This window comes from Sapajus apella, unplaced genomic scaffold (genome assembly GCF_009761245.1).
Source record: "Sapajus apella isolate SASKATOON/1434 unplaced genomic scaffold, GSC_monkey_1.0 scaffold34, whole genome shotgun sequence".
NCBI classification, from domain to species: Eukaryota; Metazoa; Chordata; class Mammalia; order Primates; family Cebidae; genus Sapajus; species Sapajus apella.
Genome location: NW_022436974.1, coordinates 23247870 through 23257142, shown reverse-complemented (window position 1 = coordinate 23257142; position 9273 = coordinate 23247870). Strand labels below are relative to the sequence as shown.

The 9273-nt window shown below is 49.2% G+C and overlaps 1 pseudogene; it reads right to left on the bottom strand.

The window, feature by feature from the left end:
* Positions 1–8264: 8264 nt before the first annotated feature.
* Positions 8265–9273, bottom strand: LOC116563282 (annotated as a pseudogene).

Below are 9273 nucleotides of genomic sequence, written 5' to 3'. Positions count from 1 at the left end.
CACAGTGGCCTGCCAGCACTTGGGAGGGGCCACATGTGCAGTGTGCTTACTGAAGTTGTGCACATGCTCATTTGAGGCATTTTTCTCTTACCAGTCAAATGTTCCTAGAGGAAGGTCACACACAAGTTAAGCTCTGCCATTTTGCCTCTTAGGTGTGAATGCTTGAGCCCACTCACCCAACTCCTGAGATCTTTTTATTGAGACAGGGTGTTGCTTTATTGCCCAGGTTGGTGTGCAATGGTACAAACACAGCTCACTGCAGCCTTGACCTCCCGGGCACAAGCGATCCTCTTGCCTCAGGCCCCAGGTAGCAGGGACTACCAGCATGTGCCACCACACCTAGCTAATATTTTTGTATTTTTTGTAGAGACAAGGTTTGCCATGTTGCCCAGACTGGTCTTGAACTCTTGAGCTCAAGCAATCTGCCTGCGTTGGCCTCTCAAAGTACAAATCTTGGATTCTATGATAGTGATGTTATCTGCACAAGTAATCAGGGAAGTTGTGTATCTTCCCTCTGCCACTGGAATAATGGCTGGCAATCGTTTATGTGTACACCTTAGCAGAACTCAGGCTCAACATCCTCCTGACCTGGTCGCCTTTCATTAGCTTTACAAAGGCAGTTGAGTTTTGGAGAAGGGCTGCTATCATTTAAACTATAAACTAAATGTCTTCCAAAGTTAGCTTGGCCTAAACCCAGGAGTGACCAAAGGCAGTTTGTAGGCTAAAGGCTAGATGAGGGTTGGTTAGATCAGATGTCTTTTGCTGTCCTAATTTTCTCACTGTTATAATTTTTGCAAAGGCGGTTTCATAAGCAGCCCTGGGGGAGACAGCCCCTCTTTTTAAGGCTCCTACTGAGGAGAGATGTGAGGGTTTTCATAGTGCCTATCAAAGTGCTCCCAAGGGACACATACAGGCACTGGGGGTCATCAGGCCCAGAGGACCCAGGTCCTTAGACTTGCTGCCCCTACTGCTTCTCCCCCACCCGACCCTGGAAGAGTCCGAGGCAGCCCGCGGAGGGAGAGGAGGAGCAGAAGAGCTGGGTGAGGACGCAGGGAGGCCGCCAGCCCTCTCCCCAGTCAGCAGGTGTCCCAGCTAGAGGCAGCCAGGGTGGGGGTGGGGGATGCGTTTGCCAGAACACCTGCCTGCACTTAGACACAAGCTGGAATTACCTGACAGTAAACGGGAGAGGACTCAGAGAAAAGCAAGCGATCTGCAGAGATTTCACCCAGAAATAGCAAAAAAGGAGTCCACAGAATCAGTTCGCAAGGGCAAGAGCAGGAAAGAGATGGGCTTAGTGGTTTTCCCTGCTAAGTCAAGCCCCTTTAGTAAACCAGCTACAGAACATCGACGCTGCCTATTTGGTTAATGTCTTGGAAAGATGAGAGGATTTGACAATTGTGAGCCTGGACGCTCGCGAGTTTCCCCCGGGGCGGAGTCTGGGCGCGCTGGCAGGAGGCCAGGATCCCCGCTGCTCCAGGCCCAGGCCTGCCCGGCAGCGCCTTCTGCTGGCCGGAGCCGCGGCGGCGGGCGCCCTGCCTGAACCCGAGCCCTGAGCCTGGGGCGGGGGGGTCCAGCCTTCCCGGAGTCTGCAGTTCTTTGCGGACAGGCATACATGCTTGGATTGAGCCACCCACGATAAGAGGCTCACCCTTGCACGGAAAGGAGGGCCTATCCTACAGGGAAAGGGGGATGATCTGTCGCAAATGTCAGCGCGGGGGCTGAGGCTGGACTTAAGGGGGCGAGGCAGGAAGAGGGGAGCCAAGATTTGGAAGTTATGGTGGAGTTTGGGAGAGTGCGAGCATGCTGGAGAATCATCAGTATATATGCGTGTATGTATCTTTGCTATTTCATGCCTCTGAACTTTTGCTCAGGCTTGCATTTCTTCCTAGAAAACATTTCTCACTTTTCTGTTATTGTAAGTAATGTATTCAAAAATATGAGATTATATAAATATTCACGTAGCCATAGCTAAGCTTGGAAAATAATACCTAGCGAATATAAAGTACTCATGTACGCTTGCTTCCCTTCCCCCGCCCCCCACCAAGATGGCTCCTTCAATTTGGTTTTTCATTCCTACTTAAGTTTGTGTTTACTATCTATATATGTTTAAAGAATATACAGATACATGAAATCACACTTTTGGGTTTTGGTTTTTTTTTTTTCTTTTTTTTTAGACAGAGTCTTGTTCTGTCGCCAGGCTCCAGGCTGGAGTGCAGTGGCACAATCTCAGCTCACTGCAATCTCCGCCTCCTGGGTTCAAGCAATTCTGCCTCAGACCCCGAGTAGCTGGGACTACAGGTGCGCGCCGCCACGCCCAGCTAATTTTTGTATTTTTTAGTAGAGACGGCGTTTCACCATGTTGGCCAGGATGGTCTGGATCTCTTGACCTCGTGATCCGTCCGCCTCGGCCTCCCAAAGTGCTGGGATTACAGGCGTGAGCCACCGCACCCGGCCCTTTAGGGGTTTTTTTGAGACAATGCCTTGCTGTGCGGCCCAGGCTGGAGTGCTGTTGCACAATCATGGCTCACTGCCGTCTTGACCTCCTAGGCACAAGCAATCCTCCTGCCTCAGCCTCCTGAGTAGCTGGGATCATAGGCACATTTGTTGTAGAGATGGAGTCTCGCTGTGCTGCCCAGTTTGCAAAAATATTTTTTAATAGAGATAGGGCCTCTCACTATGTTGCTTATGCTGGTGTCAAACTCCTGACCTCAAGTAATCCTCCTACCTTGGCCTCCCAAAGTGCTAGGATTACAGCCACCATACCACCAGCCAGAAAAAATTTTAATAGGTATATATTTTATTAAAAATATTATATTCTGTCTTGCAAAAAAAAATATGTTATATTCTGTCTGAACAGTGTTTGAGAGAAATTTAAAAAAAAGAAAAGAAAAGAAAAAATACCATATTCTGGCCAGGCACAGTGGCTCATGGCTGTAATCCTAGCACTTTGGGAGGCTGAGATAGGCAGATCACTTGTGGCCAGAATTTTGAGACCGGCCTGGCCAACGTAGTAAAACCTATATTTCTTTTTTTTTTTTTTCCTGAGACTGGGGTCTCGCTCTGTTGCCCATGCTGGAGTGCAATGGTGCACTCTCAGCTCACTGAAACGTCCACCTCCCGGATTCAAGCAATTCTCCTGCCTCAGCCTCCCAAGCAGCTGGGATTACAGGTGCACGCCACAATGCCCAGCTAATTTTTGTATTTTTAAGTAGAGATGGGGTTTCACCATGTTGATCAGGCTGGTCTCGAACCCCTGACCTCGTGATCTGCCCACCTCAGCCTCCCAAAGTGCTGGGATTACAGGCACGAGCCACCAGGCCTGGCTATATTTCTTATCTCTACAAAAAAATACAAAAATTAGCTGGACATGGTGGCACATGCCTATAGTCCCAGCTACTTGGGAGGCTGAGGTGGAAGAATCCTGAGCCTGGGAGGTTGAGGCTACAATGAGCCATGATTATGCCACTGTACTCCAGCCTGGGTGACAGAGTGAGACCTTGACTCAAAAAACAACAACAAAACAAACAGACAAAAAACAGATCCAGTGTGGTGGCTCACACCTGTAATCCCAATACTTTGGGAGGCTGAGGCAGGTGGAGCACCTGAGGTCAGAAGTTCCAGACCAGCCTGGCCAACAAGGTGAAACCCTGCCTCTACTAAAAATACAAAAATTAGTTGGGCATGATGGTGTATGCCTGTAATCTCAGCTACTCAGGAGGCTGAGGCAGGAGAATAACTTGAACCCAGGAGGCAGAGGTTGCAGTGAGCTGAGATCACACCACTGCACTCCAGCCTGGGCAACAGAATGAGACTCTGTCTCAGAACCAAAAAAAAAAAAAAAAAACTAAAAACAAAACAAAAATACAAGGCACCAGGGTGAGGTGGCAGGCGCCTGTAGTTGAAGCTAATGAGGAAGCTGAGGTAGAAGGGTGGTTTGAGCCAAGACCAGCCTGGGCAACATAGTGAGACTTCATCTCAAAAAAAGAAAGGAAAAGATACTATGGCATGTAGAAACAAAATTAAAAGGGATGAGTGTGGTAGGCACAACAATGGCCCCCAAAATATCCCCTTCCTAATTCCTGGAACCTGTAAATGTTAGGTTACAAGGCAAAGGGAAATTAAGGGGGCAGATGGAGTTAAGATTGCTCATCAGGCCTGGCGGTGGCTCAGGCTTGTACTCCCAGCACTCTAGGAGGCCCAGGTGGGCGGATCATGAGGTCCGGAGTTCAAGACCAGCCTGGCCAACATGGTGAAACCCCGTCTCTACTAAAATTATGGGGAAAAAAATTACCTGGGCGTGGTGGTGGGTGCCTGTAATCCTAGCTACTCAAGAGGCTGAGGCAGGAGAATCACTTGAACCTGGGAGCCAAGATCGCACCACTGCACACCATTCCCAGCGACAGTGCATGACTTCGTCTCAAAAACAAAACAAAACAAAAAACAAACTAATCCACTGATCTTAAGGTGGAAAGATTATCCTGAATTATCCAGCAATGCCCAATGTAACTGGAAGAGGGAGAACCAGAGAAAGGCTGCATGAAAAGGTGTTCCTGGCTTTGAACACAGAGGAAGGGATTACAAGCCAAAGAGAGCAGGCAGCCTTTAGAAGCCAGAAAAGACAAGTAACAAATTCTCCCCAGAGCCTCCAGAAAGGAGGGTAGCCCTGATGACCCCTTGATTTTACACTGGTGAGACCCATGTTGGATTCCTGACCTCCAGGATTATACGGTAATAAGTGTCTATTGCTTTAAGCCCCTAGGTTTGTGTTCATTTGTTACAGCAGCAATACAAAATCAATACAAGGAGCTGTCACTGGTGGCAAATCTGTATGGGTCTGCAGAAACCTCAATTCTTGCCTCCTCAGAATTCAACTGAAAAGGGGCATAAGGCAGAAGGAGAAACCAAGGCAAGTCTTAGAGCAGGGGTGAAAGTTTATTAAACGTTTTAGAGCAGGAAAGGAAGTAAAGTACACTTGGGGCCAAGTGTGGTGGCTACACCTATAATCTCAGCATTTTGGCAGGCCAAGGCAGGTGGATCACGTGAGGTCAGTGCAAGACCAGCCTGGCCAAGGTGGTGAAACCCTGTCTTTATTTTGAAAATACAAAAATCAACCCAGTGTGTGGGGTATGTGCTGTGCCTGTAATCCCAGCTACTCGGGAGGCTGAGGCTAGAGAATTGCATGAACCTGGGAGGCAGCAGTTGCAGTGAGCTGAGATCGCGCCACTGCACTCCAGCCTGGGTGAGAGACTCTGTTTCAAAAAGAAAGAAAGAAAGAAAGAAAGTACACTTGGAAGAGAGCCAAGCCAAGTGCACTGTTTGACCTTTTGACATGGGGTTTTATACATTGGCATACCTCTGGGGTCTTGTGTTCCTTCTCCCGGATTCTTTCTTTGGGGCGGGCTGTCCGCATAGGCCTGCTAGTGCTTGGAGGGGAGCATGCGCAGTGTGTTTACTGGCGTTGTACGCATGCTCACTCATTTTTCCCTTACCAGTCAGATGCCCCTAGGAGGTCATTTACCCCATTTTGCCTCTTGTTATACATGTGGGAATCTACTTCCCCAGTCCCTGAGAGCTTATCACCGGTTTCAGGTTTTTCCTATCTACTGGGAGACTGCCTGTCCCTGATGCTGGCTGCAACCAATTATTACTTTAGAGAAACAGCTTAACAACTGCCTGACTCTCACCTGACGGTCGGTCACCTGACCTTCCTGGTTGCGAGGTGGGGGCCTCTTTTGATCTGCTCATGTCTGACCAGCTACCTACTATAACAGAACCACGGAAGGTGTTGGGGTAAGGGATGGGTGTGTGGGGGGCTTCTTCTTGTACTGCAGAAGGATAGATTGTGAAGGAGGTATCATGGAGAAGCCAGAACGGGAGTCTGTCACTGTGAACCTGGCTGGAAAGGGGAAAAGGGGAAGACAGCCCCTAAGGATGGTAGCAGGTGGATTGAGATCTGGAGCCCCAGAAGGCCAGGCAGAATGGCGTTCACTGGCTAAGTTTTGTGGATGAACTCATGGATCTTGGTGCATGTCTCCTCCTTCTCCAGCAAAGCCCCCTTGCAGCACCTGTGCAGAGAAGGGAGTGGGTCCTCAAACACTTCCTGGACTCTGGCCCAGGTGCCAGGCTGGGGGCCAGCTCTGTAGGCAGTCCAAGAGCTAGCCTGAGGGAGGGAGACTCAGGCTCCTCTGTCAGGGCCTGGCCATGGCAGAAGGAGGCAGCTGAGCTTGCTGGCGTCCAGGGACTGGCATTAGCAGCCTCTATGCTGAGCGCCCTCTGTGGCCACCACTTCCTTGGGGAAAACTCAGGAAAAGTGCATGGGATGGGAAAACGAAGGCAGGAGAGAAGCACACCAGGGGTTGACAGCCCCCACAGTCTTCATTCCTTTATTCTCTCAGTCAGCAAACTAAGGAGATTTTCCTAAGTTCGTTGGGTATGGGAATGAAACTGCAGAGTCAAGGCTTGGTTCTTAGGCTGGGCACAATGGCTCATGCCTGTAATCCCAGCACTTTGGGAGGCCCAAGTGGGCAGATCACAAGGTCAAGAGATTGAGACCATCCTGGCCAACATGGTGAAACCCTGTCTCTAGTAATAATACAAAAATTAGCTGGGCATGGTGGCACACACCTGTAGTCCCAGCTACTCAGGAGGCTTAGAGGCAGCAGAATCGCTTGAACCCAGGAGGTGGAAGTTGCAGTGAGCTGAGATTGCGCCACCGAACTCCAGCCTGGCGATAGAGAGAGACTCTGTCTCAAAAATAAAAATAATTAAAAGACCTGGTTCTTGCCCTCCAGGGGCTCCCAGGTAGGAGAGAGACATGTTTTTGGTATGAGTCTAGTCACAGAATTTTGCAGTCCATAGCCTTATAGTACGTGATACAAGTGGCAGGTGAAGTCCTCCCAGGGGAAGGAACAAAGCATGACTGGAATATAAGCTGGAGTCTCAGTTTCCTCATTGGTAAATTGTAGGGGTTGGGTTGCTGGATTACTATGGAGTCTTGCTGCTGTGACAACCCAGACATTGAGATTGGCTGATGAGGAGGTGCTTTGTTGACATGCCCCCTCTCTACCTCTCAGCAAGCCTAGAAGGCCTTAGGCTGGCCCCCAAGCTGGTTGCATCAGTTAGAGGAAGGGCTGTGTTTTCCCAGAACTGAGGGAGGGGTGTGACAGGGAGGAAGTTGGGAGTGGGGCTGGAGGGGAAGACCTGTCATATTCCTGGTCCACTCTGGTCAGCCCTTCACAAGGTGCCTTTGTAACAGTAGAGTTTGCAGCAAGTTCTCCAAACAGCAGAGATACTCATATTCCAGAGTAAGCAGGAAAGGTCTGGGCCTCTTGGGGTGACTGGACTCCAGAGAAGGGGCCCCACCACTCCCTCAAATAAATAGCTTTCCTTAGCTGGTTGTTTGGCTCATGATGCCTCAAAACCCTCCATTCAGACGAATTGTGTTTTTTAGCTTGAAAGATTCTGCATTTTCCAAACAGGAGACTGAGGCCTGCAGAGACAAACTGACTTGCTTAAGTCCAAGTTACTTGTGTCCTTTTATTTATTTGAGACAAGACCTCGTTCTATCACCCAGGCTGCAGTGCAGTGGCACAGTTTTGACTGACTGCAGCCTCAACCTCCCAGGCTCAAGCAATCCTACCACCTCAGGTTCCTGAGTAGCTGGGACCACAGGCAAGTGCCATCATGCCTGGATAATTTTTATTTTATTATTTGAGACGGGGTCTTGCTTTGTCGTCCAGGCTGGAGTGCAGTGGTGCGATCTTGGCTCACTGCAGCCTCCACCTCCCAGGCTCAAGCAATGCAATCCCCCTACGTCAGCCTCCCAACTAGCTGGGACTACAGGCATGCACCACCACACCCGGTTAATTTTTTTTTTTTTTTAAATTTAAGACCTTCATTAACAGGTGCTTGCAGTTTATTGACTTTTTTGAAAAAATCAAGTTGTAAATTTTTATTACAAATTAAAAATGAAGTTCTTAAAAATCTCAACTTGACCAGATATGAAACAATTTAAAAACCTTTAAAGGCCTATTGAGAAAAACCAGGCTTTTTTAAAAAACACGTTTGTTATTACCAAAAAGAGACATCTTTAGGTAAAAATAATAAAACCCCCTTGCTGCATAGATCATGCAGATAGTTCTATTTATCTGGTCAACGGGCAAAAGCGAGCACTTAAGGTCTTCAGCTCCAATCTTTTGTTCATTTCTTATTGCTGGAATTTGTTACTTCTTCTTGTTGGATGACTAAACCGGATGATGGTAGAGATGGTAAGCTGGCATTTATTCAGCCCTGCCCTGCTCAGCCTTGGGAGCCGTCGAATTCTCAGCTGGTGGATCGGCTGCTTTTGTCTCTTTGCCATCTTGTGGTTTAGGGTTTTCTGGGCGTCTGAGTTGGTAATTGAAGTTGCCTCGGTACCGACGTTGAGGTGGCTGCTGACCTTGGGTCTCATCTCCTTGATTTTCTTTATCCTCTTCGTTGCCATCCTCTCTAGGCTATCTTTGGCGAGGAGGGCCCCTGTGGAATCGTGGTCTATATATCCCTGTTACATATTCTGCCTCACTGGTCTACCTTGTTCTCCTGCACCCTGGTTGTCAGCACCCTCCATCACTTCTCCCTGCACAGGAGGGTTGGAATATTGTGGTCGACGCCCATAGGGTCTCCGCATGTAGTAAGGTGGGAACCTTTGCCTGCGGTAGGGCCAGCATTGTTGGGCCTGGCCTTCGGGAGCACTCTCTGATCCCCCCTTCTTTTCCCCACTCTCACTGTTCTGGTAATTTTGCTGATAATTGCGTGGAGGACCCCTACAACGTGGATAGCGTCTATAATGGTTATGGTCTGCTGCATATTTACTGCCTTGAACAGGAACGCCACCAGGACCTGTAACATTTGCTGCCTCCGCACCCTTTTCTCCTTCAACAACATCAAACTCCACAGTCTCTCCATCTCCTACACTGCGAAGGTACTTCCTGGGGTTATTCTTCTTTATGGCAGTCTGGTGTACAGATACATCTTCCTTGGTGTCATTCCTGTTCATGAAACCATATCCGTTCCTTACATTGAACCATTTTACTGTTCCCAAAACCTTCGTTGCAATGACCTTCTTGTCCCCGCTGGCAAGTGCTACCGATGTGAGGCTGCCTGGGCCACCGCTCCCTGCGCCGCTGCCGGTAGTGCCGGGCTTGTTGTCGGCGGCGCTGAGGGTGGGGGCAGCAGGTGGGGGTTGGTGGGCAGTTGCTGGGTCTCCGCCTCGCTGCTCATGGTTGCGGTGATGGT